The sequence below is a fragment of the Sinocyclocheilus anshuiensis genome, unplaced genomic scaffold (genome assembly GCF_001515605.1).
Source record: "Sinocyclocheilus anshuiensis isolate Anshui unplaced genomic scaffold, SAMN03320099.WGS_v1.1 scaffold1753, whole genome shotgun sequence".
NCBI classification, from domain to species: domain Eukaryota; kingdom Metazoa; phylum Chordata; class Actinopteri; order Cypriniformes; family Cyprinidae; genus Sinocyclocheilus; species Sinocyclocheilus anshuiensis.
This window is the reverse complement of record NW_015541398.1, coordinates 724,250-751,180: the sequence shown is the minus strand read 5'-3', so window position 1 is coordinate 751,180 and position 26,931 is coordinate 724,250. Positions and strand designations below refer to the sequence as shown.

Below are 26,931 nucleotides of genomic sequence, written 5' to 3'. Positions count from 1 at the left end.
CATCTTCGTCACACTGATGCTCTCGTTTTCCGCAATATATTGAATGAACAACGTAGCAGCGCCGCATCTAGTGCCTTCAACTGGATAGGCTAACAAAAGCAATGACACTTACATCGTCGTCGCATTTCGTGCGCCACTGATAAGCTGCCGGACGGCTGATGCAGACCTAAAATTCGAATGCAACATTTTTGCATTCGAATGTGGATTTTTTTTTTTTTTAATTTGACGAATATTCAAAATTCTATTTTTTTTTTGACAGCCCTAATTAGTAGTAGTAGTAGTAGTAATATGATTATTAATATATACTACTGTTAAAACATTTGGGTCAGTAAGATTTAAAAAATAAAAATGATACTTTCAGCAATCAGCAAGAATGCTTTAAATTGATCAAAAGTGTCAGTAAAGACATTTATAAAGTTACAAAATATTTTTATTTTTTTTTAAATGCTGTTCTTTTGAACTTTCTATTCTCAAAGAATCCTGAAATATAAATATTCCACAAAAATATTGTGCAGCACAACTGTTTTCATCACTGACAATAATCAGAAATGTTTCTTGAGCAGCAAATCAGCATATTAGAATGATTTCTGAAGAATCATGTGACACTGAAGACTGGAGTAATGATGATGAAAATACAGCTTTGATCACATTTTAAAATATATTCACATAGAAAACAGTCAATTGAAATCGCAATAATATTTCACAATTTTACTGTTTTTACTGTATTTCTGGTTAAATAAATGAAGCTTTGGTGAGCAGAAGAGTTTTCTTTCAAAAACTTGTTATTGACCCCAAACTTCTGTACAGTAGAATATAAATAATTATATATAATATGTAAATTATATTCAACATTGTAGTATATTAATGTATGCATATTTAAACTTATTCTATGCATTTATAATAATCTTGAATTAAGCTTTTTCACTTAATGCATTACAAACATACTTTGTTTCTAATAATAAACAACACTGCAGCAATACAAATTATTTACAGTATATATAAACTTATTTTGCCATTCTAAAGTAGCTCATGCAAAAGTCAGTTTATTTGTATACCAAACGATTTACCCAATGTTTACCATTGCTAAAGTGAAGCTCACCACTGATTCTTTAGTGACATACAGCTTTGACTCTTAAGCTATCATGCCACAAGACATCAATCGCCTCCAGTTCAGCTTCTCGTTTTTCTTTTTAGCACAAGAGCATATTGAGGTCACTAAAGCAGCTAGATGGGGCTTATTCAGGCCAATAAAAAAGCATCCACATACAAACACACACATACTGAAATAGTGCTGCTAAAGTGAATGTTAATTTGGTGGCATAAAGACACAGCTGGTACTGCGAGACGTGAACATTGTGTCACATTTCAGCAGCGAGCACGCACAGAAAGAGCTCTCAGCCTGAGCCCTGTTTAAATATGAGTAAGCGCTATTGAAAAGGCTATTGATCTGCCTATGATTAGCAGTCCATTCATGGCCTTTGCTGTGGCTGTTGGCCCTCGCTTCCTTATTGACTCGCCGTGATGGACTGACTTCGGCCCATTCAAGAGAAGCCCGTTCACAGTGGCCGACTGAGATAAGATTGAAACTTCACTGCTGTTTCAGGGCTTTCGGTTGATAAGATTGTTTGGAGGTTTCTAATGAAAGCAAGAGTCACTCATCAATAGAAAGTAAAACTTGGGAGTTCACAGTAGATTGAGGATATACTTTAAGACAAAGGACTACAAATCTGAGCATTTGGTGCTGAGTTTAGATCATGCAACAGATCTTGTGCACTAAAGTGAATGCACTAATGCTTTTTAACATTTATTTGCTCTGGAATGCACTGATGCATCGGCTCTGTTTCAAAGCCTGGCAATGTGCAAAAAAATAACATGTTTCAGCATTAGTTAATTGCATTAGGTATAATGACCTAAAAATGAACAACATTTTTGCATTATTTATTAAACTAGGCTAAAAATGCATTATTTTTAAGTGTTAATTCAAGTTTGTTCGAATAAATTAGCTAATGTTAATTTAGTACATTAAGTAAGATTTGTTTGGACAATCTTTTACTTTATTAAAAATCACTGGATAAAATTAAAAAAAAGAAACAACATTGTTTTCTTGTTTCTTTTCATTTGTCCAGTGATTTTTGATAAAAGGAGAGCTTGTTTATTTGAACATTTTACAACCTGGATATTTTAGAAAAAAATAATTAACACAGATTAAACAAGATTAATAATTGTTGTAAAAGAATTGGTCATTATTTAATGTTAACTGCTGAATTAATGAATGTTAACATGTTGAATCTTATTGTAAATAATTATGGTAACACTTCAGATTAGGGAACACTCACTATCAACTAACACTTTTGTCTCAATAAGATCCTAATTTGCTGCTTATTAATAGTTAGTAAGGTAGTTGTTAAGTTTAGGTATGGGGTGGATTAAGGGATCTAATATATGGTCATGCAGGATAAGGCATTTATACGTGCTTTATAAGTACTAAGAAAAAGCCAATATGCTAGTAATATACAAGCTAATAAGCAACTAGTTAATAGTGAGAACTGGTCCTTAAAGGACTACTATTTTTGAAAATAGGCTCATTTTCCAACTCCCCTAGAGTTAAACAGTTGAGTTTTACCATTTTCGAATCCATTCAGCCGATAGAATGAAAAGTTGCGATTTCAGGCGCTGCGTAATATCATTGCGCCTGCTGCACCCATGGTACGGCAGCAAAGTTCCTTGATTATTACGCCGGAATGAGAGTATAGTTCCTAGCCATATCAGCCTAGAAAATCACAACTTTTCGTTTTCTGTCGGTCTTAGTACACGATGTAACTACAGAAGAGTCAAGTTTTAAATAGGAAAAATATAGAAACTCTTTGGTCATTTTTGAGCGAGATGCTAACGGTCTAATCAGATTCAATGATCTATGCTAAGCTACAGCCAAAAGTGCTACCGCCAGACCCGGAGATCGTCTGAATGGATTCGAAAACGGTAAAACTCAACTGTTTAACTCTAGGGGAGCCTATGAGCTAATGAACTCTAAAATGAGCCTATTTTCCAAAATTGCCATTTTTCCCCAGACACATCCTGGCTAGGATTTCTATATTGCCTAAAATATCCAGGTTTTGGCTTTGTTTTCCTGTTTTCATACTTGCTGAAGGTAATGATCGAAAAGTAGTTTGACCAATAACATGCAGGCATTGTACATAACCGACCAATCGTGGCGCGTGAGAAGGTGGGATCTACAGAGAACAAAATCTAATGCAGCATTGAATGCATCCTTTACAGAGAAGGCAAACACAGAATGCATTTTGAAATAATTATTGCAAATATATAAATATGATTATTTCAATTAATTGAAATAGACTACATGACTTAATATTTGTGTGTACAGTTTTTAGAGTGTTGCATCAGTATCTTTATAACTTCATATCATCATAACTCTATTAAAATCAATTGTGCATCCAGTTTCCCGTTTGCTTCATGTGAGACACTATGTATGACACACATCTGTGCTCCAAATCTGTCACTTATGAGCCTCCATTTCAGTTAGGATGCATCTAGATGGTAGACAGCACTGGGTTGTAGAAAATAGGCCTAGAATTAGACAATGTGAAGAAAGTTTGTAGACTGAACATGCACTTCACTGTGCCCTAACATGTCTTGTATTCTGTGTATATTGTTTATTGTCTAAACTTTTGTATTATTGTATTTGTACTACATATATTGCACTGCTAATATGTGATACACAAAACGACCTTTCTGTATATTGTTGTTATGCTGGGAACGTTAATGCTGAATCAATGCCAGGACCTGTACAGAAACATAACTTCATTCTCCCATATCTGGGCTGAATGACAATAAAATGAACTTGAACGTATTTGCAAATGTCCCTGCAAAAGAACTTAACTTTAATAGCTAATAATAATATAATATAGTTCCAATATTACTCAAATTAAAACAGTATTATTATTAAAAAGGCATAAGCTGAAGAATTAAGAAACAATCATATGCAATGCAGTATAAAGCCAAGATACCTAGGTCTTCTGTGAGTTGCTAAAACAGTGCATGTAAGTGTGCCCAGAGACGAATCGAGCATTTGCCAAGCCATCAGCCTGTTATAGAGAGCTTCACAGATGACGCGCACTGTGCTAGATAAAACTCAACAAACAACAATCTGAGCAGATCTGTCGTATTTTTGAAGATGTTTAAACTTGTTATGCAACACAGTGTTCAGTTATAAAACTTTCAAGTCATGCATATACAAAAAAAAAAAAAAAAGCATTTTGCAGAAAGTTCAGAGGTAAGAATCAAATAAATGCAGCTGAGGGTAAATAAGAGGGGCTTTCAACAGTGCAGACAGATACCAGAAAGAAGAATGATAGAGCTGGATGCACAAACAAAACCAGAACTGAGCTGAATCTTAAAATCTGCTCGATTCAACCCATTACCTTAAAGGTGACTGTGTGATAAGACTAAAAATGTGACTCGTGAGCATATGATCGACTGAAACCATCACCAGCTGCAAGAGTTTTTCAAACAGCTCAATTCACATCTGATGATACTGTTTCACATCACACAGAATAGCCAGACAGCTGCAGAAGCAAATTCAGTTTTTACAAAAAGGCAGACATTTGCAAGTAGTTGCTGAAAAACAGCCCAAATAATGCTTATATTGACCTCATCAGATGGTTAAACAACACATATTTGTATTCACACAGCACTTTTTTAGCAATGCAGACATTTTATTCTGGTTTTTACTGAAATTATTCTTGACCTCATTATGGAAATGTTCCATCTAGAGGCCAGGAGAGCATGGGAAACCACCTTTCAGCCTCAACCCAGCTTTACAATCAATATTCGTGATTCACCAGCAGATCCACAATAGGAATTAATGTAGCTAGCATTCTTAAACAGTTATTTTCGTTATTTAATAAAACCCAAGTCAACTGCACACTAGAAAGCAATTCAAAATTAGAGCAAAACCAACAATTATCAGTTTTTATAAATGCAGTTATCACTCTGGGCCTGTGTTTAAAGCTATATACAAGATAAGACTGACAGACAGTGGTCATTTAGAAAATAATTTCCCTTCATTAAGTGCTTATAAGCTAAAATGCATCAACTACATAATAACCTCATGGCTGTGTTCCCCAGAAATGCTGCTACAGTATGTAGCCAGCTCACTAGGTTTGAGACACAGCCCAAGCCCTCACACTGTGTTTCGGCTCATCAGACAGAAACACACGAGCACGCTTACAAAACAACTGACACACATCTCAACTCAAACTACACACATAGCCTGACAGGCTCTGATGTTCCCTCGTCAATATCTGATCTGAGACTAGAAGGTTCAGCAGATCGAGGAGTTTTACCTCAGATGTTCGGAGGACTGTTTCCTTCGCTCTTGAGAAACATTAAACTTCCCAGCGCCGCTCCTCGTCTCAATGTGAGCTCAGGTCTGGCGGTGTGTGAAATCAGCAGCACAGGAAACACGCCGCATTTCTCCTTAAAATCACTTTATCTCCGGCGAGCGCGAAAACAAGCCACTCTGAGCTCCATCACTGCGAGATTCATCCGCGAGGAAAGCAACACAAACACTGAGAGGGAGGTAGGTGTGTGTGTGTGTGTGTGTGTGTGTGTGTGTGTGTGTGTGTGAGTGTGGGTGTGTGTGTGTGTGTGTGTGTGAGAGAGAGAGAGAGAGAGAGAGAGAGAGAGAGAGAGAGAGAGAGCGATCGAGATCAGCACCACGGACAGCGACCCAATTCATTCCGTTTAGACGTTTAGCAAGTAAATAAAACATGAGTACAAAAAAAACTACTTTTTTCATCTTTATTCTTTTTAAATCTTCAAAAGCTTGAAAATAATATACTTTTTAATGGAATACTTTACTCAAAAATTTAAAATTTGTTGTCTTAAAATTCGTATGATTTTCGTTCTTCAGTGGAACGCAAAAGATGTTTTGAAAAATGTTCACACTGCTTTTTTTCTAAACAAATAATTATAATAGTTATATAATGATTATAATACCAATTTATGCTTCCAAACTCCAAACGGCTTAAAAAAGCAATAGTTGACTTTTTGTTATTAGTAGTTGCTACAGGAAGCGTGCGGAACCATCTGCAAGGCTTTATTAACAGAGACGTGGTCAAAACCTTTATAGCCGTGACAGGACAGACAACGAGTTCACTGACGACCTCCTTGGCCGGAACAGAACAGGACGAGAATTCACAGACGGCCTCCTTAGCCGTGACAGGACAGGCAAAGAGCTCACAGATGGCCTCCTTAGCTGTGACAGGACAGGCAGAGAGTTCACAAACGGCCTCCTTAGCCGTGACAGGACAGGCAAAGAGCTCACAAACGGCCTCCATAGCCGTGACAGGACGGGCAGAGAGTTCACAAACGGCCTCCATAGCCGTGACAGGGTAGGACGAGGATTCACAGACGGCCTCCTTAGCCATGACAGGACAGGCAAAGAGCTCACAGACGGCGTCCTTAGCCGTGACAGGACAGGCAGAACGCTCACAAACGGCCTCCATGGCCGTGACAGGACAAACAGGAAGTTCACAGGTGGGTACTACTGACACCTCTGGAGGTTCTGCAGCGGGTGCCGCCACCTCTGGAGGTTCTACAGTAGTGCCCTCAGGATACAGGGAGAGTTCGGCAAAGGTTCCTTCAACCTTGACATGACAGGTTGAAAGTGCATTTCTGGGCGCCACCACCACGCAAGGAGCTGAAGCGAGCACCGCCGCTTTGGGAGATTTTGCAGCATGCGCCGCCACCTCTGGAGAAACTGCAGCGGGCACCATCGCTTCGGGGAACACAGCAGCGAGCACCACTACCTCTACCCCTTCTGCAGCTTCAGCCGCCAACTCTGGAGACCTAATAGTGGGCAAGGGTTAGAGTGAGTGGGTTTGGGGATACCAGCTGTGCGTGCAGACACCAGTGGTGTATCCCTCACACTAGATACCAGACTGGGATACCAAATGACTGACCTTGAAGCTCTGGGTGCAATAGACAGGACATGACAAGACTCCTGACGATCAGCTGTGTCCTGACGAGACTCAGGATAATCAGCTGTGACGTGACGTGATTCAGGATGATCAGCTGTGACGTGACTCAGGAAGATCAGCTGTGACGTGACGTGACTCAGGAAGATCAGCTGTGACTTGACTTGGTTCATGAAGATCAGCTGTGACTTGACTTGACTAGATCAGCTGTGACTTGACTCATGAAGATCAGCTGTGACTTGACTCATGAAGATCAGCTGTGACTTGACTCATGAAGATCAGCTGTGACTTGACTCATGAAGATCAGCTGTGACTTGACTCATGAAGATCAGCTGTGACTATGTGATTTGACTTGACTCATGAAGAACAACTGTGACTTGATTTGACTCAGGATTGGCAGCTGTGACATAACGGGGCGTTGTTGTGTCCGCCATTTTGTGAGTGTGCTCTAGTGTGGCCACCATTACACGAGTGAGTGCGAGGTCGCGTTCCTCCGTGACGCCCACAGTGAACGTTGAACCAACAGTCAACAAAGCATAGTCCATAAAATCACTTAGAGATGAACGGGGACTCTCACGTATTAGTCGCGATTTGAGGGGCTGGTTAATGCCCTCACAAAATAAGTCTATCAGCACACAGTCCGGCAGATCAGAGAAACATGCAAGATCTAAATACTCTTGAATATAGCTCTCGAGCGATCGGGTGCCCTGCTCGAGAGCTAATAACAGTCTTGCGGTGTCCTTACCTGGCCAGTGTCGTTCCGGAAAGCCGCTGGATCCTTGTGGGGCCATGTATTCTGTTACGGAGGGAACACAGGAAGCGTGCGGAACCATCTGCAAGGCTTTATTAACAGAGACGTGGTCAAAAACAGGCATAGGTCAGAAAATGGCAAACAGGTATATTGATGGCAAGGCAAGGCAAGAGGGATAATCCATGTACAAGGCAAAGGTCCAGGCAGGGGTGAACAGTATCCAATTGGGCGAGACTCGAGGGATAATCCAGGTACACAGGCAGTGATCAGAACACAGGGAAACAGACAAGACAAGACGAAGAAAACAAGGAAAACAAGATACTAGGCTCGGTAATGCAGCTATCGCTAGATGAGTGATAAATGCAGAACAATACACGGCGATCTGAACAGGAACTGAGAGGAACAACTGTGACTTGATTTGACTCAGGATTGGCAGCTGTGACATAACGGGGCGCTGTTGTGTCCGCCATTTTGTGAGTGTGCTCTAGTGTGGCCACCATTACACGAGTGAGTGCGAGGTCGTGTTCCTCTGCGACGCCCACAGTGAACGTTGAACCAACAGTCAACAAAGCCCATAAAATCACTTAGAGATGAACGGGGACTCTCACGTATTAGTCGCGATTTGAGCGGCTGGTTAATGCCCTCACAAAAGAAGTCTATCAGCACACAGTCCGGCAGATCAGAGAAACATGCAAGATCTAAATACTCTTGAATATAGCTCTCGAGCGATCGGGTGCCCTGCTCGAGAGCTAATAACAGTCTTGCGGTGTCCTTACCTGGCCAGTGTCGTTCCGGAAAGCCGCTGGATCCTTGTGGGGCCATGTATTCTGTTACGGAGGGAACACAGGAAGCGTGCGGAACCATCTGCAAGGCTTTATTAACAGAGACGTGGTCAAAAACAGGCATAGGTCAGAAAATGGCAAACAGGTATATTGATGGCAAGGCAAGAGGGATAATCCAGGTACAAGGCAAAGGTCCAGGCAGGGGCGAACAGTATCCAATTGGGCGAGACTCGAGGGATAATCCAGGTACACAGGCAGTGATCAGAACACAGGGAAACAGACAAGACAAGACGAAGAAAACAAGGAAAACAAGATACTAGGCTCGGTAATGCAGCTATCGCTAGATGAGTGATAAATGCAGAACAATACACGGCGATCTGAACAGGAACTGAGAGAGTGTTAAATAGAGTGTGTAATGGCTCTCAGGTGAGCGTGTGATTAGTGACGGCTGTGTGATCAGTGAATTCAGCTGTGTAAGTGCAATGGATGATGGGAACTGTAGTCCGGAGTGACATGTAACAGTCTGTGTAGTGTGAGAGTCAATGTAATGGTAGAATGACCTCTAGTGGCAATCGGCCGGAAGGCCACAGACCGGATTCGTGACAGTAGTAGTAGTAGTAGTAGTAGTTACTACTGCTGTTGTTGTCCAGGCTGGACTATTATTGTAATATAATCTATTTCACATGAATTCTTTTCTAAATGACAAGTAAACACAAAACAAACTATGGTTGAAGTTATATAATATAAAGTCAAATATTATATTTCCTTAAACCTGAAAAAGAAAAGAAAAGACTGACATTCTGACAAATTTCTAAACTTGCCTCTCAATGGCACATAAAAGCAAAAACTGTGGTCGGTCACTTTTACATGTCAATAATATGGTGTCTTCCTCACTAAGTGAGTGGTTCTGGGCCAAAATGATCTGCAATGTGTTCCAAACCTTATGCTGTTATTCAAAAGCCTGATTAACAAGCCCATGACAGAAAGAACAGGAGGGACTCTATTACAGGACAGAAGCAGGAGCATTTTAATGTTTGTACATGTCAAGCCAGAATTAAACTGTTACACATGGGACAGAAGACTATTGATAATAGTTTGTTCTGTATATTTAACAGTCTCTTCTTCAGGTCTAGAGTAGAGTGGAACCAGAAAACACTCTGTTTCGTCTTTATTTACCTGCAGAAGCGTGTGACACATATGCGGAAGTCTTCTGGGAGGAGATGTTGGGAATAATATGTCAGCCATGATCTGAGGAGGTGACTGTAGCATTTGACTCATTTGAAGTGATTCAATGAAGTGATGCTTGATGCATCTGGATGCAGTTATTATATACAGAGTGAACTGGGTTAAAGTAGGTGTCTAAATTAAGTGCACAAACAAATCTGAACAACTATATCAGTTTATTTCCAGAGATCCTGGAATATTGCAGACATGTACCACGAACATGATACTTTTTTGAAATGTCTTTCCATCATTAAGTGTCATGTTAGATTTCCTATTCGTATTGTGCAACACTTCTACTCTGTAACTAAAGTAAAAAGAGTATGTTTGCATTGTCATTTAAGGATATTTATGTACATATTCACTGACTTCTTTATGCACTCGGGGTTCAGTCTTTCCCCAGTTTGATGCTGAACAAAATGTTTCCCATCTGACCCAAATAAATGAAACTTGCTCTCATCACTAAAGTGGACTTTGGACCAGTTCTTCTCTCTCCACACAACATGTTCCTCAGCAAAGGTGAGCTTAGCCTTTAGATTCTTTCTGCTGTTGAGAGGTTTGGTCACTGCAGAGTGTGCTTTCACTCCGGCTTCTCTTAAACGTGCCAAGACAGATCCTTACCCTGTTCAGCGCTGAACTGGCGAGCAATTCCAGCTGCAGTGCTGAACCGATTCCCCATTGAGCATCTCCGCATTATCCTGTCTTCTCGTGCATTTGTCTTACAAGGATGGCCAGCCTTTTTGGGGGACTTGAATGGATTAGTGCTATTGTAAAGCTGCAGTATTCGTGAAATCACAGATTTAGAATGACCAGCTTCTCTTACAGTGGCTGAAAGGGTCATCATCTGGACCGCGTCCTGTTGCAGGGTTTCAGTCACCTTAGAGCGGCCCGCCATCTTGCAATCTCAGTGAAAATTAGAGAAATGCTTCTAGTTAAATAGGGTTTGTCATATAATTAAGGAAATTAGCACCAGATGCCAGATTAACACCAATATCTTTGTAGGTATCAGTAAGTGTTCTCTAATTTTGATCAGAGTTCTTTTTCAAATATCTAATTTAAGTTTTTTATACTGTGCTTTATAACACAATTAATTTAAGAAATATGCTTAAAAAACTGCCCCTTTACTCCTGTTAGGATAACTTCAAATGGGCTAAGCAGTGACCTCGAAATTTAGGAAATTGTAGGTTGTTCTCTAATTTTGATCTCATAATATGCCATCAGATGATCCAGTTAAGGACATTTGCTGTTTATGGAGAGATTAAAGATTTGTGAGATTGAACACATGTATGTCTGCTCCTCTTCTATCATCATGAAGGATTTTGGAGAAGCGTTTAGCCCCGAGCTGCCAATAGGAATCTGACACTGCAGTCTACAGCTAGATGCTTTGGATTAAAAGTCTAACAAGCGGTACATTTTTGCATACTTATCCTTTAGACTCCCTTCTCTGCAGAAGCTAATGGGATGAAGCAAGATTCAATCCGAACCTTTCCGTTTGATCCCACCTCAAACACATTAAATCCAAATGCCAGCTCTCAAACTTCCACTCTAGTCTGGATTATCCTGAAGTGACCTGAAACTTCTCATATATGAATGTATTTACGTAATAGCATTAACTATGTATCTCTTTTTTGGTGAAGGAGATTATTAAAGTGATGGACATTGGGCTACTGTTCAGATTATATACACTACCGTTAATGATAAAGAGATGCACTGAGAACTTAATACTTTTATTTAGCGAGGATTCATTAAACAGACCAAAAGTGACAGTAAAGACATTTATAATAAAAGATATTTGTTTTACAGAAATGTTATTTTCTGCTGTTATTTTGAATTTTCTATTCATCAAAGGATCTTAAAAAAATTCTGAAGATTTCTGAAGGATCATGTGACACTGAAGACTGGAGTAATGATGTTGAAAATTCAGCTTTGCATCACAGAAATAAATTACAGTTTAACATATATTCACATAGAAAACACTTATTTGAAATTGTAATAATATTTCACAATTTTACCGTTTTTTTACTGTATTTTGATCAAATAAATGCAGCCTTGGTAAGCAGAAGAGCTCAAACTATGAAAAATAAAAGCATGAGGTGAGTGATGATGATAGAGCTTTAATTGGAGTGAACTATTCCTTTAAAGTTTAATGTCAATATCTTTTGCTCTACGTCCAATAATCTCTCTTTTTTCACACACACACGCACACACACACGCACACACATCAAACATGTTGAATTCAATACTGAGTGTTTTCCTGGTTAATCACTGCAGTCAGTCAGTGTAAACTGTTGTAGCTGCAGGCAGAGAGTTGAGCTGCATATGCTGTTCTGGTTAACTTAGTGTGTTGAATTGACCTGAAGCAGTTGTCTGACCTACTGGTCATTATGCCAGTGAACCCAGTGGAGGTCATTAATCCCGATCCAGTCAGGAGCTGGAACAGGGACACCGGGCTCTATATTTAATGTGAAATATGTTCTCAAGGACATTAGCACATCCATTCCCCCGTTTGCAGTGAGGAAAGATACTACTCCCCAAAAAGACAATAGGTAAAGAAGACATTCTATTATTTAAAAGTAAGTGTGCACAGCAAATCTAAAGCTATAATAACTTAGTTATTCTGCTTCTTTTATTGCCATCTGAAGCGAAGTAATAATTCTTAGCAGAAGATTGTGTAAAAAGAGACCAGAGTCCTGACATAAAGCAGTAACACCCACTTCCTCTGTTACTCTAATCACTTTCAGGTCAGGTGCATCTCTCTCTCTCTCTCTCTCTCTCTCTCTCTCTCTGAGGAAGAGAGTTAGTCAGTAATCAATGCAAACGCTACCTCACCAATCAATGCATTCAAAGAACACAAATAAACAAAAACAAATCATTCAGTCCTACAGCACTACCTCTGAAACAAAAACAGGCCAATCAAACCACATTTTTTTAGTGATATTGTCATCTCTTATGACAAATTTCTTGTGATGTTCTCTTATCTGCTAAATGAATGAATGCAAATGTCACTTCTTAAAGGGATAGTTCACTCAAAAATGAAACTTCTCTCATCATTTTCTCACCCTCGTGCCATCCCAGACGACTTTCTTTCTCCAGATGAATACAAATGAAGATTTTTAGAGGAAAAAAAAGAAGAATCAATCCATATAAGAAAAGTGAAATGAAGTGAGTTACTCCTTTAACTAAAATCTCTTGAATACACAGCTTATTGCTTTAATAAAATACAGCAACTGAAAAATGATAAAAAACACCAGTGTTCAGTAAACAAATGCATTAAATTAACATTTTTTTTTAGAATAAACGATTTTTCTGCCAAGTTCTTCATTAGCCCATCTGAAGACTGTTTACAGTTTCTAAACAACTTCAAGACTTTAATGCATGGTGCGTTTATCAAAAGTTCTAAGCACAGATCATCTAATTAAGTAATTAGTGAATTTCTCAGAACTATAGATGTGTATTCACAATCAAATATGCTTTGTGTTATTTGTAGCCAAACCCTTGTGAAAAATAACCATAAAGTAATTCATATCCAGCAGACTGTCATCGTCACTCTTTTAAATGTATTTTTAGTTCATCAAATAAAGAGAGATGAGGGGAGATGTCAAAACCACAAGAGCTTATGTGACGTGGCATCTGATCGGCAGATGGTTGTGAGACACATGAGAACATCCATAGATGGGAACAGCTGCCATCCACCAAATTCAGCCCAAATCCGTTTAGAGACAACAGCTCAAATGATCTCAAACAAACTACTTTAGGTTCATGATTTTAGGATGAACGATAAAGATAGCATGGCCTAACTCCATATAGATTACACTCATATTGCTCAGACAGGAGAGAAAGATATCAGGCAATGAGCACATGTGCATTTTAGATGTTGTATTAAAACAATATTTTTGGAGCACCACTTTAAAAATGCAACCATAATTGCAGCCATGGGAATAATAAACACAAAATACGGCTGGATAAAATGACTCGAGTGGAATAGTGTTGTAATATTCTAGAACCGTTTGAGAAGAAAAGAAAAAAGAGCATTATGCAGAATATATGAAAATGTTCACAGTGATTCACTTTTCTTGTTCGCAAGACAAGAAAGTATTCCTTTTCACTCTTTTCTATCTGAATGTCTCTCTCAGGATATCACATCCACTGTAAACCGGAGCAGCATAACAGTAGACAAACAGTTTCTCGCTGAGTGTGAGCTGTCAGATCATTCGAGGTAAGCCTAGCATTGTTTAATATTTCACAGATTTTAGTAAAACTGGGAAACATTCACATCTAGCGCTGTCAATGAGGTACATTAAACAAAAACATTGTCCTAGCTGTCTAAATCATGACATGCAGTAAAACTGCTTTAAAAGTAAAGCTAAATGCACTGACTTCTGTTCTCAGCCTCAGTCTGCATATGTTTAAAGTGTGTTTCTATGATCATTGTGATCTTTTATTAATCTACTATGATCTATTTCAGATAAAGCTGCGCTTAAATGGCACATAAAATCTATGGTTGGTCACTGTACACATCAGTCAGGTGGTCTCATCCATTAAAGCAAGCGTTTTTCCAGACTTAACTAACTTGTGGGGGCAGTTTTGTAAACTCTCACCAATTCATAATGGGTCATTAATTGTCAAGAGTTTCTAGTTTCAACACTATTTTGTTCTAATTGTGTCCAATTTACTCTAGGAGCCACAATGAAATCCCTATAGCTCAGGAATTAAACCATATTGGGCCTTAAAAATTAAGATAACAAAATAAATCTTTATTAAGATATTTTTTATATTCTTGAGTTACAGCCACGCAAACTTTCTGGAAAAAATGTGAAAAGTGTTATTTTCCCATTTTTGAACAGTCCCCATTGGCAGATAATGCAATAAGCACTGCTAAAGTCAACAGATTTTACTAATAGAGCCACCAATCTCTGTGTAAAAATAACATGATGCTGCCATCTTTCTAAAATCATTTTTACCCCCCTGTTATTTGGCTCCGAATCTCAGGTGAAAATGTAAATTTTGATCCCTCTAAACAAAATAGTGGATTACTCAGTAAATATTCATCCATGACTAGTCATTCTGGCTACTCTGGTCAGAAAAAATATTAACAAAATCAAAACTTTTAGGCAGGGAAAATTCTGAAATTTGTCACAGAATGACCCTAATGCTATTGCCACTTAAAAGACCACTTAGAAGGTCATGAGGTAATTTTGTGAAATGACATCAAATTCATAACTTCACATTTTTATGAGTCCAAACAAACAATCTTTGACGTGTAAACTATGCCTAAAACTTTTTTTCTGCTGCATTCAGGAAATGCACATCAGGTTGAATATTATCGGTGCTTCATTATATTGCTGATGCAGCTGTTTTATGAAGGCAATTAGTCATTTGAAGCTTTGATTTTACCGTGCTTAAGAACATGCTTTACCTTAAAATCAGTGTGAGGCAAATTCTCTCACAGCTTATTGCTCTATTTAAGATATATTTTCATTCTTTTACTTTTAAGGATGTAATAAAAGCAAGGTTTTGACAGATTTAACACCTGTTTTCACACGAATTGCTTTTGCACATAAAAGAACACTTGCAACTTCACAGTTTAATATTGCACAGTGACATCACAATCATAACTTTACATTGCTTATTTCTTGCCAGCTGCTTGTGAGACCGACCAAGTCATTCATCTCGTCTTGTTTCACAGTCTGACTATAAATTGCACTCGCCACACGTCTTCACGAGCTCTCAGAGGTCTCTGTGCTTTTCTCATTAATCATCACCTCCAAACATGCACTTTTGCAACTTCAAAACATCTATTCTCAAAGCCGCGATTCACACGCTTGCCAGAGCAAGAGACACAAAACACAAAGAAAAGTTTTTTTTGTAGAAAGAGCTTCCAGTCATATTGAAATGATTTCAGGAACATAATGGAGACATTATTGGTTTGAGTTTTCTTGAGTGATCGTTAAATGGCATCCTGTCTTTAGATTAACACAGTCCAGACACTAAACTAATTCTGTCAGCAGATGCGCGTGACCTCACAGTGAGACGATAATTAAATATGAGTGAAATGGCTTGGTACTTATAGCATATGGGAAGCGCGGATTTGATTCGCAGAGAAAGGTGTGTGTGTGTGTGTGTGTGTGGGAGCTGATTCTAATTACAGCGATGCAGTTGGAAATAAAGACGGAGGAAATTGTCTCAACTCTCTTCCCTCGTTTCAACAGGGAATGTCAGCAGAAACAGAGATCAGGGAAATGTGTGCCAGCTCAGTTCTCTCTTCTTTCCATCTTTTCAAGCATTTGATATGAAATGCATTATGTAACCTTTGGCCCACTTCGTTATTGTAGCATATTTTAGTTCAGAAAACGAAGCTGTGCAAGTTTCTCAATCACTAGAGGCACTGAATGGAACTGCACAAATGAAGACTGTTTCCAAACAGTCTCTTCTGCTCACCAAGGCTGCATTTATTTAATCAAAAATACAGTAAAAACAGTAATTTTGTGAATTATTATTACCATTTAAAATAGATGTTTTCTATGTGAATATCTGTTAAAATGTAATTTATTTCTGTGATCAAATCTGTATTTTCAGCATCATTACTCCAGTCTTCAGTGTCACATGATCTTCAGAAATCATTCTAATATGCTGATTTGCTGCTCGAGAAACATTTCTGATTATTATCAATGTTGAAAACAGTTGTGATACATTTCATTTTTCAAGATTCTTTGATGAATATTAAGTTCAAAAGAACAGCATTTATTTGAAATATATTTTTTTTACTTTGACTTTTGACCAATTTAATGCATCCTTGTAGAATAAAAATATTAATCCCTTTCCAAAAAAAAAAAAACCAATACTGACCCTAAACATTTGAACAGTAGTGTATAAATTAAATATATTTTAAATACATAATTCACAACAGATATTAATTTTAGCAGTGCCCAACATTTTTGAAGCTTATAAAGACTCTATTTCTTCCATCTTGATATTAGATCAAGATGGAAGAAAGTACTTTAACAAACACACTCAACATTCTTCTCAATCAATGTAATGGGTTTTTGTATCTAACTAGCTCATAGACTTTGTCAGGTGCTCAGTGCAGGTTGTACATGTGCTCTTGTGTGTGTTTATCCAGCGCTGCCTGTTTCTGTGCTGGATTCTGTGATGTTGGTTTGAACCTCCAGAGCTGCTATTTAAAACCCACATCAGCTACACAGAGAGAGTTTGCTCAGCCCAAGGCAAACAGCACACACTCGACACACGCTCTACACACACATACCCCTTCAAACACACAGAAATCACACTTTGGCATTCATCCGAAATGGCCACATGTCATTTTTCCATTCCACTCATCCGCCTTTAATCGCTCTCAGTCTGTCCGTCTCTCTAACACACGAGGTACAACAACACAAGCGCTGGAGGAAGCGTCACTCCCGACCCTCTTGTCTGGTTACAGTAAATCCCCTTGTAGAATAAAAATATTAATCCCTTTCCAAAAAAAAAAAAACCAATACTGACCCTAAACATTTGAACAGTAGTGTATAAATTAAATATATTTTAAATACATAATTCACAACAGATATTAATTTTAGCAGTGCCCAACATTTTTGAAGCTTATAAAGACTCTATTTCTTCCATCTTGATATTAGATCAAGATGGAAGAAAGTACTTTAACAAACACACTCAACATTCTTCTCAATCAGTGTAATGGGTTTTTGTATCTAACTAGCTCATAGACTTTGTCAGGTGCTCAGTGCAGGTTGTACATGTGCTCTTGTGTGTGTTTATCCAGCGCTGCCTGTTTCTGTGCTGGATTCTGTGATGTTGGTTTGAACCTCCAGAGCTGCTATTTAAAACCCACATCAGCTACACAGAGAGAGTTTGCTCAGCCCAAGGCAAACAGCACACACTCGACACACGCTCTACACACACATACCCCTTCAAACACACAGAAATCACACTTTGGCATTCATCCGAAATGGCCACATGTCATTTTTCCATTCCACTCATCCGCCTTTAATCGCTCTCAGTCTGTCCGTCTCTCTAACACACGAGGTACAACAACACAAGCGCTGGAGGAAGCGTCACTCCCGACCCTCTTGTCTGGTTACAGTAAATCCTGTAAATGGCACGACCGTCTGTTTTCTCTCTGACTCTACACATTTCATTGAATGAGAGGGTCGGCCAGCACTGTTGTCCACCGCAGGATTAACTGGGGCATTTTAAAAAGCAGATTATGAGAGGATTTTGGAGCAGATGAGACCTGTTCTGTTCTCTTCATGTTCCATTAACTAATTGTTACGTCTTACCTCGCATGCTCCTCTGATCACACCGACACGTGGTGCATGAAACAGGAGGGAAAGAAAGAGCACTGCATCAAACACAAACCCCAGTGGAAAAAACTACAGCAGAAAGTATAAAGATGTGCATTTTCAGAAGAAAATACTAGTGCTCTGAGGCAGTAAAAAAATAATAGAGTTAAAGTTAAAGTCTGTGTAAGTGAAATGCTGCATTACAGAAGCCTCACATGTAATCGTAACGTTCGGCTGCGCACAAGAATAACACGCATCATAAAGGTCAAAACAGTAGATGCTTAAGTAAATGTTAAAAGAACTTGTGATGGATCACGATTCATTGTGCAAATGTTACATCACTGTCAGTGAAGGAAATAATAAAGGTAGCTCAAAGAAAACTATAGGAAGATTCTCAAACTAAATTCTTTAAAAAAAGACAATTTGGTGCTACGCTTTGTCTGACATGACATGTGAACGTAAATGAAAGCTACGGCAGAGGGGAAAAAAATTCTGCAAATGACAATTTAAATGTTGCTGTTCCTCACATAAAGCATTACATGACTTCAGAAGACTTGGAATATAAAGCACAAACTGAAAGGACTATGATCATTGCAAAGATTTTCTGAGGTTTACAGAACATACTTGATGGTTTCTAGAGTGTTGCTAAGATAGATAGATAGATACAGTAGCAGACAGACAGACAGACAGACAGACAGACAGACAGACAGACAGACAGACAGACCGACCGATAGATAGAGTAGTAGACAGACAGACAAGACAGACAGATAGATAGATAGATAGATAGATAGACAGACAGACAGACAGACAGATAGATAGATAGATAGAGTAGTAGACAGACAGACAGACAGACAGACCGATAGATAGATAGACAGATAGACAGACAGACAGACAGACAGACAGACAGATAGATAGATAGATAAATAGATAGATAGATAGAGTAGTAGACAGAGAGACAGACAGAAGACAGACAGACAGACAGACAGACAGATAGATAGATAGATAGATAGATAGATAGAGTAGTAGACAGACAGAGAGAAGACAGACAGACAGACAGACCGATAGATAGATAGATAGACAGACAGAAAGACAGACAGACAGACAGATAGATAGATAGATAGATAGATAGATAGATAGATAGATAGATAGATAGATAGATAGATAGATAGATAGATAGATAGATAGATAGATAGATAGATAGATAGATAGATAGATAGATAGATAGATAGATAGATAGATAGATAGATAGATAGATAGATAGATAGATAGATAGATAGATAGATAGATAGATAGATAGATAGATAGATAGATAGATAGATAGAGTAGTAGACAGACAGACAGAAGACAGACAGACAGACCGATAGACAGACAGATAGATAGATAGATAGATAGATAGATAGATAGATAGAAAAACACTAATGTCCTGAGGCTATAGGGCATTCCAGCTTATTTATAACCCAGCACTACCATTGAAACCTTCAACTGTGAAAACCAGGCCATCAAATCAGACCAGAGCCCACGGAAGAGCTCAGACCAGCATGAACCCGGCTCTCAATCACAGGACATTCCTGCTAACACCTTTCATTAGTGTCCCTGTGTCCACGACGCACATACTGTATTAGACGTTACAATTAATTAGTAAGAACCATAACAACCTGCAATTGCGAGCAGCTCCACAATAATTATGTACATATAGTTCATTCGATTTCATTAGTATTTAAGGAAAATACTAAATAACACAAATACTAATGGCAAATTTGACTGCAATTTTATAATAGGGCCAACTTTGCCGGCTCGGTTTAGGATAATTCCTCATTTGACTCTGAAAACCATTATCCAGCTGGTTACGTTCCATGTTTAACCAGCTCTATTTGTACCCACAAAGTGTGAAAACATGTTTACCCTTTTCCAAAAATATTTTCCTCATCTATTCATCATGGAAAGGGAATGCATATGTTAATGCATATTAACAGCTTTCTGAAAATTGCAATTATGTTATATAATTTACTATGGCGTAGAATCTGTATCCAAACAAGTCATGCAAATTATTATGTTTACAAGAACTTGAGGGTTAAAGACATGCAAGTATATTTTTAACCACAGCTGCACCGTCAGAATGAGTTTAACTAACTGAACAATCAGTTAGCCGGACAGTCCACTGCACGCCATCTGGGATCTATGTGTCATCTGTTCTGCACCATGTACTTCACATACTCTCTCTTCTGGGGGTGCATGAAGAAGAGTTCCCATTGGTGGCTTTCCCTCAGTGCAAGAGTGGCCACCCAGAAAGTAATTCAGCTGAGGGAAGGCAGCCAATCATAGCTCTTCTTCTTGCAGTCTCCTAGAGGCACTTGACACACACATGCATTACAAACGGATGCACAGTCTGTGTCCCATATTATGTGAAAAGTACAGTATAAGGCTCCATACATAAGGTTCAGGATCTGAAACTAATAAAAAAAAAACTTTTTTTTTTTTGAAGCAAATGGGTAGTAAAAGAAGGTGCATTTAGAAAATGTGATTGTCATTCTCAGAAGGTCAAGCTAAATATTTTAGGAGCTAATTTACATGAGGTTTGCAATTTTCAACCCTGTCCTAAATTTTGATTTATAGTTATTTATAAATATACATTTCCCATAAATCTAAGAAAAAATATTTGATCTTTTTTTTTTTTTTAAATAATTAACAGTACAGAATATTAGACACATGAAAATTCACAAACGCACAAAAAAAAGTTTTCATTGTACATTTATCCTATGATAGATAATAATTGATCGCACATGTAAAGTCCCTTTGGCAAATGGCTCCTTGTGGTAAAAACAAACAAACAAATAAAAAAAAATAAATAAATAAAAATAAATGTAAATTTTACAGTGGAGATGTATGGAAGGCTGTTTCCGACACACAATTAAAAAAAAGAATAAAATAAAACAAAAATAGCAAGTTTATATCTCATAAATCATATTTTTCTTCTCAGAATTGCTCAGATATAAAGTCAGAACTGTGAGATATAAACTCGCAATTACGAGGACAAAAAGTCAGAATTGTGAGATAAAAAGTTGCAATTACATTTTCAATTTTTTATTCTGTGGCAGAATAAAATAAATAGAATTGTGAGATGTTCACTCAGAATTGCGAGAAAAAGTGTCAGAATTCTGAGTTTATATCTTACAATTCTGACCTTTTCTGAAACAAAGTCTGAATTGTTATAAGAAGTTGCAATGACATTTTTTATTTTATTTATTTTTATTATGTGGCTTCCATTCAAATGTCACATGCAGCCTGGCACCATCATTTTGCCCTCTCCAGAATCATTTGGAACATTATTTCATCTAATTTTAGCACTTCTGCACAGACAGCAGGTCTTTAGAGGACAACACTATCATACGCGGGTCCTGTATAGTCTGAACATGACCCGTTTAAACACAAGCAAATATATTCAAATTATTTATGAAGTTCGCCGCAATCCGAGGGAAATAATTAAGCCTGCCTGCGCATTTTACACAAAAAATCAAAGGAATTCAAATTTCCTTTCATTCCTTATTCTTACCAGGTTCAGCTGAAGACATCAAGTTATATAAATATTTAAATTAGGCCAATTATCATATGCACAGGCTTTGCATAAGCCAAATAAGTTCACTATTCATGCACCCAGAGCAAAACATTCACCCGGTGTACAAGAGAGAAACCGCAGGCAACACTGAAGCGTACAGTAGGTAAACAAACTCACAACTGCTGCAGTGAGCTGATTACTGAATAAAATAATAATTAAAACAAACCGTAAAACCAATAGTAATGGTGATTGCAATAACTGCAACTACTACTACTACTACAACTACTTTATATATTATAAAGAATATTCCAGACTACTTTCATTTCACTTTTCCATATATGGATGCATAAATTGTGACATAATCCAAAAAATCACTGCCAAATTTCAAATGGAAAAGCGAAGTCCTTTTGCAACTCTATGCGACCTGACCCGAAGACTCGGGAGGTGAGGTGAACTAACAGACTGCACAGCAAACTAAGCAATTAATTAATCATTTCTGTTTCTTCTAATTTGGTCTTGGTTGCATTATAGTTTATATAATGTGATCAATGTTTGCGTAAATAGATATGTCGGGGAATTTTGCAACATGTAATATTTTAATTATATTCTGCTGAAATGAATGAAATTACTTGAAAAAGTATTCGGATTTTGCTGAACGAGATTCAAAGATCCGAGTCAGTAAAATGACCCAAACTTCCCATTACTATTTCCCATGTCTTCCCATTTAAATAGCAATATTAATTACCACATCTGCGTTTTCACTCTTTGCGTCATGCATGTAACCTGCCAAAACTCAAATGGAATCGCAATTCCTTTAGCATTTGAATTTCCGATGCCTTACACAGAAACCTGTCAACCAGTGTCAGGGGCAGGACTATACTATGGGGCGTATTTGTATTGGATATAATATATATACACATATATTATTATTATTATTATTATTATTATTATTTTACAGTTTGAGCAATAGCAAAAGTGATGCTTGTGTTAGCAAACAAGTTAAAAACAACAACATAAATAATCTGCCTCTCTTTTCCAAAAATATAAGGTGTCATAGCAACAGTGTAGCAGAACATTTTGCAGAGTGTTTGAAAGATTTGAACATCTCTGAAAGTACACAATACCATCAATTACAGGACATGAAGCAACCCAATTGCATGCTGAAGACAGGAGAGGAGGAATCTTCAGCCTCAGTTGTTTATTCACAAGACAACAAAAGATCAGAGAGTTCCCAATTCAGCATTGAGCAGCGCTGGTACACACAGACATGAAGACCTACTTAAGCCTATGATACACTTTCTGAGCAATGTTGCATTCAACAGGCAACCAAGTGAGACACAGGGCCCACGACCGATCTAAAGTATCCAGATAGAACTTTGTTGCCCATTCTCAATGGGAAAGTGCCCAAGTAACATTGCTTGAAAAAGTTGCACGGAAACATTGCTAAAAAAAAAAAAAATTCCCCATGTATCATCACCTTTAGAGTTTGGGCTCAGGGTAATTCTTCATGCTGGACCTGAACTGAAAATATATGGTGGAAAACATGATAATGCAATGCTAAATGCAAACAGGCCAAGAGCTCTTGACTATGTGTTAAACATTAGCAGTGCTCGCTAGGACAATAATCACTATTAATAATTAGGTTAGTGATCTGAACAAGCTACAGCCCTGAATATTTAAACATAGTTAAAAACACCTTAGCAACTGCATAGCAATGCACTAGACAAGACTCAGAATATCTTAGCAACTGCATAGCCACACCTTGGAAACCACCCACAATACCCTAGCAACCACTTAACTGCATAGCAACATACTAAACCAAAGACAATTTAATGCATAGCAACGGCGTGTAAACAATCCACAATACCCTAAAAATCCCACAGAACACCTTAACAAGCACATCACAACGTCTCGCCAACCACCCTCAACCCGCTAGCAACCACTTAACTGCACAGAAACATGTTAAAACCATTTAGAACACCTAAACACATAGCAATACCCTGTCAACAACCTACAACAACATAGAAACACACCTAAAATCCCCCAGAACACCTTAACAATCACTTAGCAACACCCTGACAATCACCCACAATACCCTAGTAACCACATAATGATGTGTTAAAAACCACTTGCAAAACCTTAGTAGGCGTATTGCAATGCCCTAGCCATCACCCTAGCAACTGCATATCAACACCCTGAAAACAATCCACAACACCCTAGCAACTGCATAATAAATTATACAACCCTCAGAACACCTAAAATGAACAGCAATGCCTTCTCAACCACCCTCAACCCCCAAGAAACCATACAGCAACACAGTAAAAATCCCTCACAACACAATAACAATCACTTAGCAACACCCTGCCAACCGCCACAATACCCTACTAACTGCATAGTGATATGCTATACAACTCTCAGAACACCTTAACAAACACAAAAAAGCACTGCCAACCACCCCAACACCCTAGCAATCACTTCACTGCATAGCAACATGCTAAAAGCATTCAGAACACCTAAAACACATAGCAACACCCTGCCAACCACCTCTGACACAATAGCAACACACTAAAATACCCCAGAACACCTTAACAAGCAACACCCTGCCAACCACCCATATAGTGATGTGGTAAAAACCCCAATGAACACCACAGTAGCCACACCATGCCCTAGACATCACCATAGCAACTGCATAGCAACAGCCTAGAAACACTCACAACACCCACAGCTGCATGATGATGCACTATTCAACACTCAGAACACCTTAGCAAACATAACAACACTCTGCCAACCACAACTAACACCCTAGCAACCACACAGAAATACAATTAAGATAAAATCCCTCAGAACACCTTAACAAGCACTTAGCCACACCCTAGCAACCACACCCACAATATCCTAGTAACCACATAGTGATGTTAAAAACCCTTTGAAACACCTTAGTAGGCGTACAGCAATGCCCTAACCATCACCCTAGCAATTGCGTAGCAACACCCTGTAAACCAACCGCCACTAACACCCTAGCAACCACATAGCAACATCCTAGCAACCACCCCAACAGCATAACATTGTGGTAATGAGTTATGCATGGGAAAAAAACTTTCACATTCATTTTAAATATGTTGAATATGTAGTAATCCCTCAGAACACCTTAACAAGCACTTAGCAACACCCTGGCAACCTCCCTAGCAACTGCATAGCAACACCCTGGAAACCAACTACCACTAACACCCTAGCAACCACATAGCAATGCCCTGGTGACCACCCTCAACAGAGTAGCATTGTGGTGGTGAGATGTGCATGGGCAAATAACACTCATTTAAATATGTAGTAGCTCATTCTGGACCAGACTGGTGTAAATGTCTGCTTGAGAATATGATGAATACAGCAGTGCAAAATGGAAACAGTGTAACAGCTCAACGCTTCCTTAATCATTTCCATTATCAGCCTCGTTGCCATAACAATGACCCGTCTGGTCCTCTGATGACTGTATCATTCATCATGATAAGCATCACTACATGGCTCCTGCATGCTGACGAATGCAAACAGGTCAACTCTCTTTCTGCCTAGCTGCAGTGCGTCTTTAAAGAATCACCCACGGCTAGTGTGTGTGTGTGTGTGCTTGAGCTCTCCGACAGCTCTCTGACCCAAATTCAGCTCCTCTCCATCCAGCAGACAGGTGGAGATTGGCCACGCTAGGACTGTGCTGCAGTGTTAAAGCAGCTATATTTATTCTAAGGAGGACACTGTGCTGCTTTTCCTTCACCCACATACAAACAAATACACCGCTGTATTCACACACTGCACGTTCATTCACTCCTGTCTGACTGAAGCTTTACTTCTCATATAAATGCATAGGAGGATTGGGGCATGCTCCATAATGAGAGCTGGTGACTGTAGTAGTGTAATATATGGCTCCATCTAGTGTACGACAATGGTACTACAACCACAAGTAAGTAAGTAAGTAAATTATTGTTTGGAGGAGGTATTTTATTTGACTAATGACTGTGCACAGATACTAGCAATTAGAGTTCAATAACTAAAATAATTCAATTAGAAACCCAAAAACACTTTTTACTTTTACTTGGGAAAACAAACCAACCAATCAACTAAAAACTAAATAAAGACCTACTGTTCTTTTAATGATTTATTAAAATATATATAAATATATAAACAAAATACTCAAAGTACACTTCTCCCATGGCTGTTTTAAAAGGATAAATCCCATGTTTTTGTTGTAAAACTTATTAGAAATGCTTGATAAACTATTATCTAACGTTACATTAACAATTAAATTAACATAAAAAGTAGCTAATTTTATGCACATCAAAAATATGAATTCTCCTGTTAAATAGGTGATTTTTGGCATCTACAGTTAGAATCATACAACATTATCACTTCGAAATAATTGTTTAAATTGATGTTCAATTATGGAACCCCGTTTCTGCAACAGAATAAAAACAAAAAAATATAATTGCGACTGTAAAAGTTCATTTTTTTATTGTTATTGCTATAGTACTTAAAGTAACAATATATGTGTAACACGAAATTGTAAAACAAAGTGTGAACAGTTATTTTTTCCTTAAGTAATCCTCTCTCTCTCTCTTTCACACACACACGCACACGCACACACACACACACACACACACACACACCTGTTGTCCGCAGCAGCACCTGCCGTTGTTGTGTCACCTGTCCGTCACGTTCACACACATGGAGTTCAACACTACAGATCACAGTACATGTGGAGTTACAGAGAACAACACTAGAGTCCAGAAAACTGCTCAGGGTGAGTGAGAGCATTTTTATCTTTTACTTTCTCTATAAATGAACACATATACAAGTGATACTGAAGTGTGTTTATATAAAAGCAGCAGAAGTATCAGTGCTCAGTTAGAGAGTCAAGTGAATGTGTGTTTCTTAGTTTTGTCTGCCAAATGTGACCCTGGACCACAAAACCAGTCATAAGGGTCAATTTTTCGAAATTGAGATTCATACAATCTGAGGGTGCAAAAAAATCAAAATATTGAGAAAATCACTTTTAAAGTTGTCCAAATGAAGTTCTTAGCAATGCATATTACTAATCAAAAATTAAGTTTTGATATATTTACGGTAGGAAATTTACAAAATATCTTCATGAACATAATCTTTACTTAATATCCTGACCTAATGATTTTTGGCATAAAAGAAAAATCGATAATTTTGACCCATACAATGTTTTTTTTTTGGCTATTGTTAACAATATACCCCAGCGACATAAGACTGGTTTTGTGGTCCAGGGTCACAAATGTGAACATAAATTAGAGAGGTGTGTGTGTGTGTGTGGCTATCA

General features: G+C 38.2%; 1 protein-coding gene across 1 annotated transcript in view; it reads right to left on the bottom strand.

The window, feature by feature from the left end:
- dlgap4b (discs, large (Drosophila) homolog-associated protein 4b) overlaps positions 1-5,564 on the bottom strand; it is a 106,207-nt gene extending 100,643 nt beyond the window's left edge. Inside the window, exon 1 of the mRNA XM_016489245.1 lies at positions 5,364-5,564. The gene's annotated coding sequence lies outside the window, so the exon portion shown is untranslated. The remainder of the gene's footprint in view (positions 1-5,363) is intronic.
- Between the last annotated feature and the right edge of the window lie 21,367 nt (positions 5,565-26,931).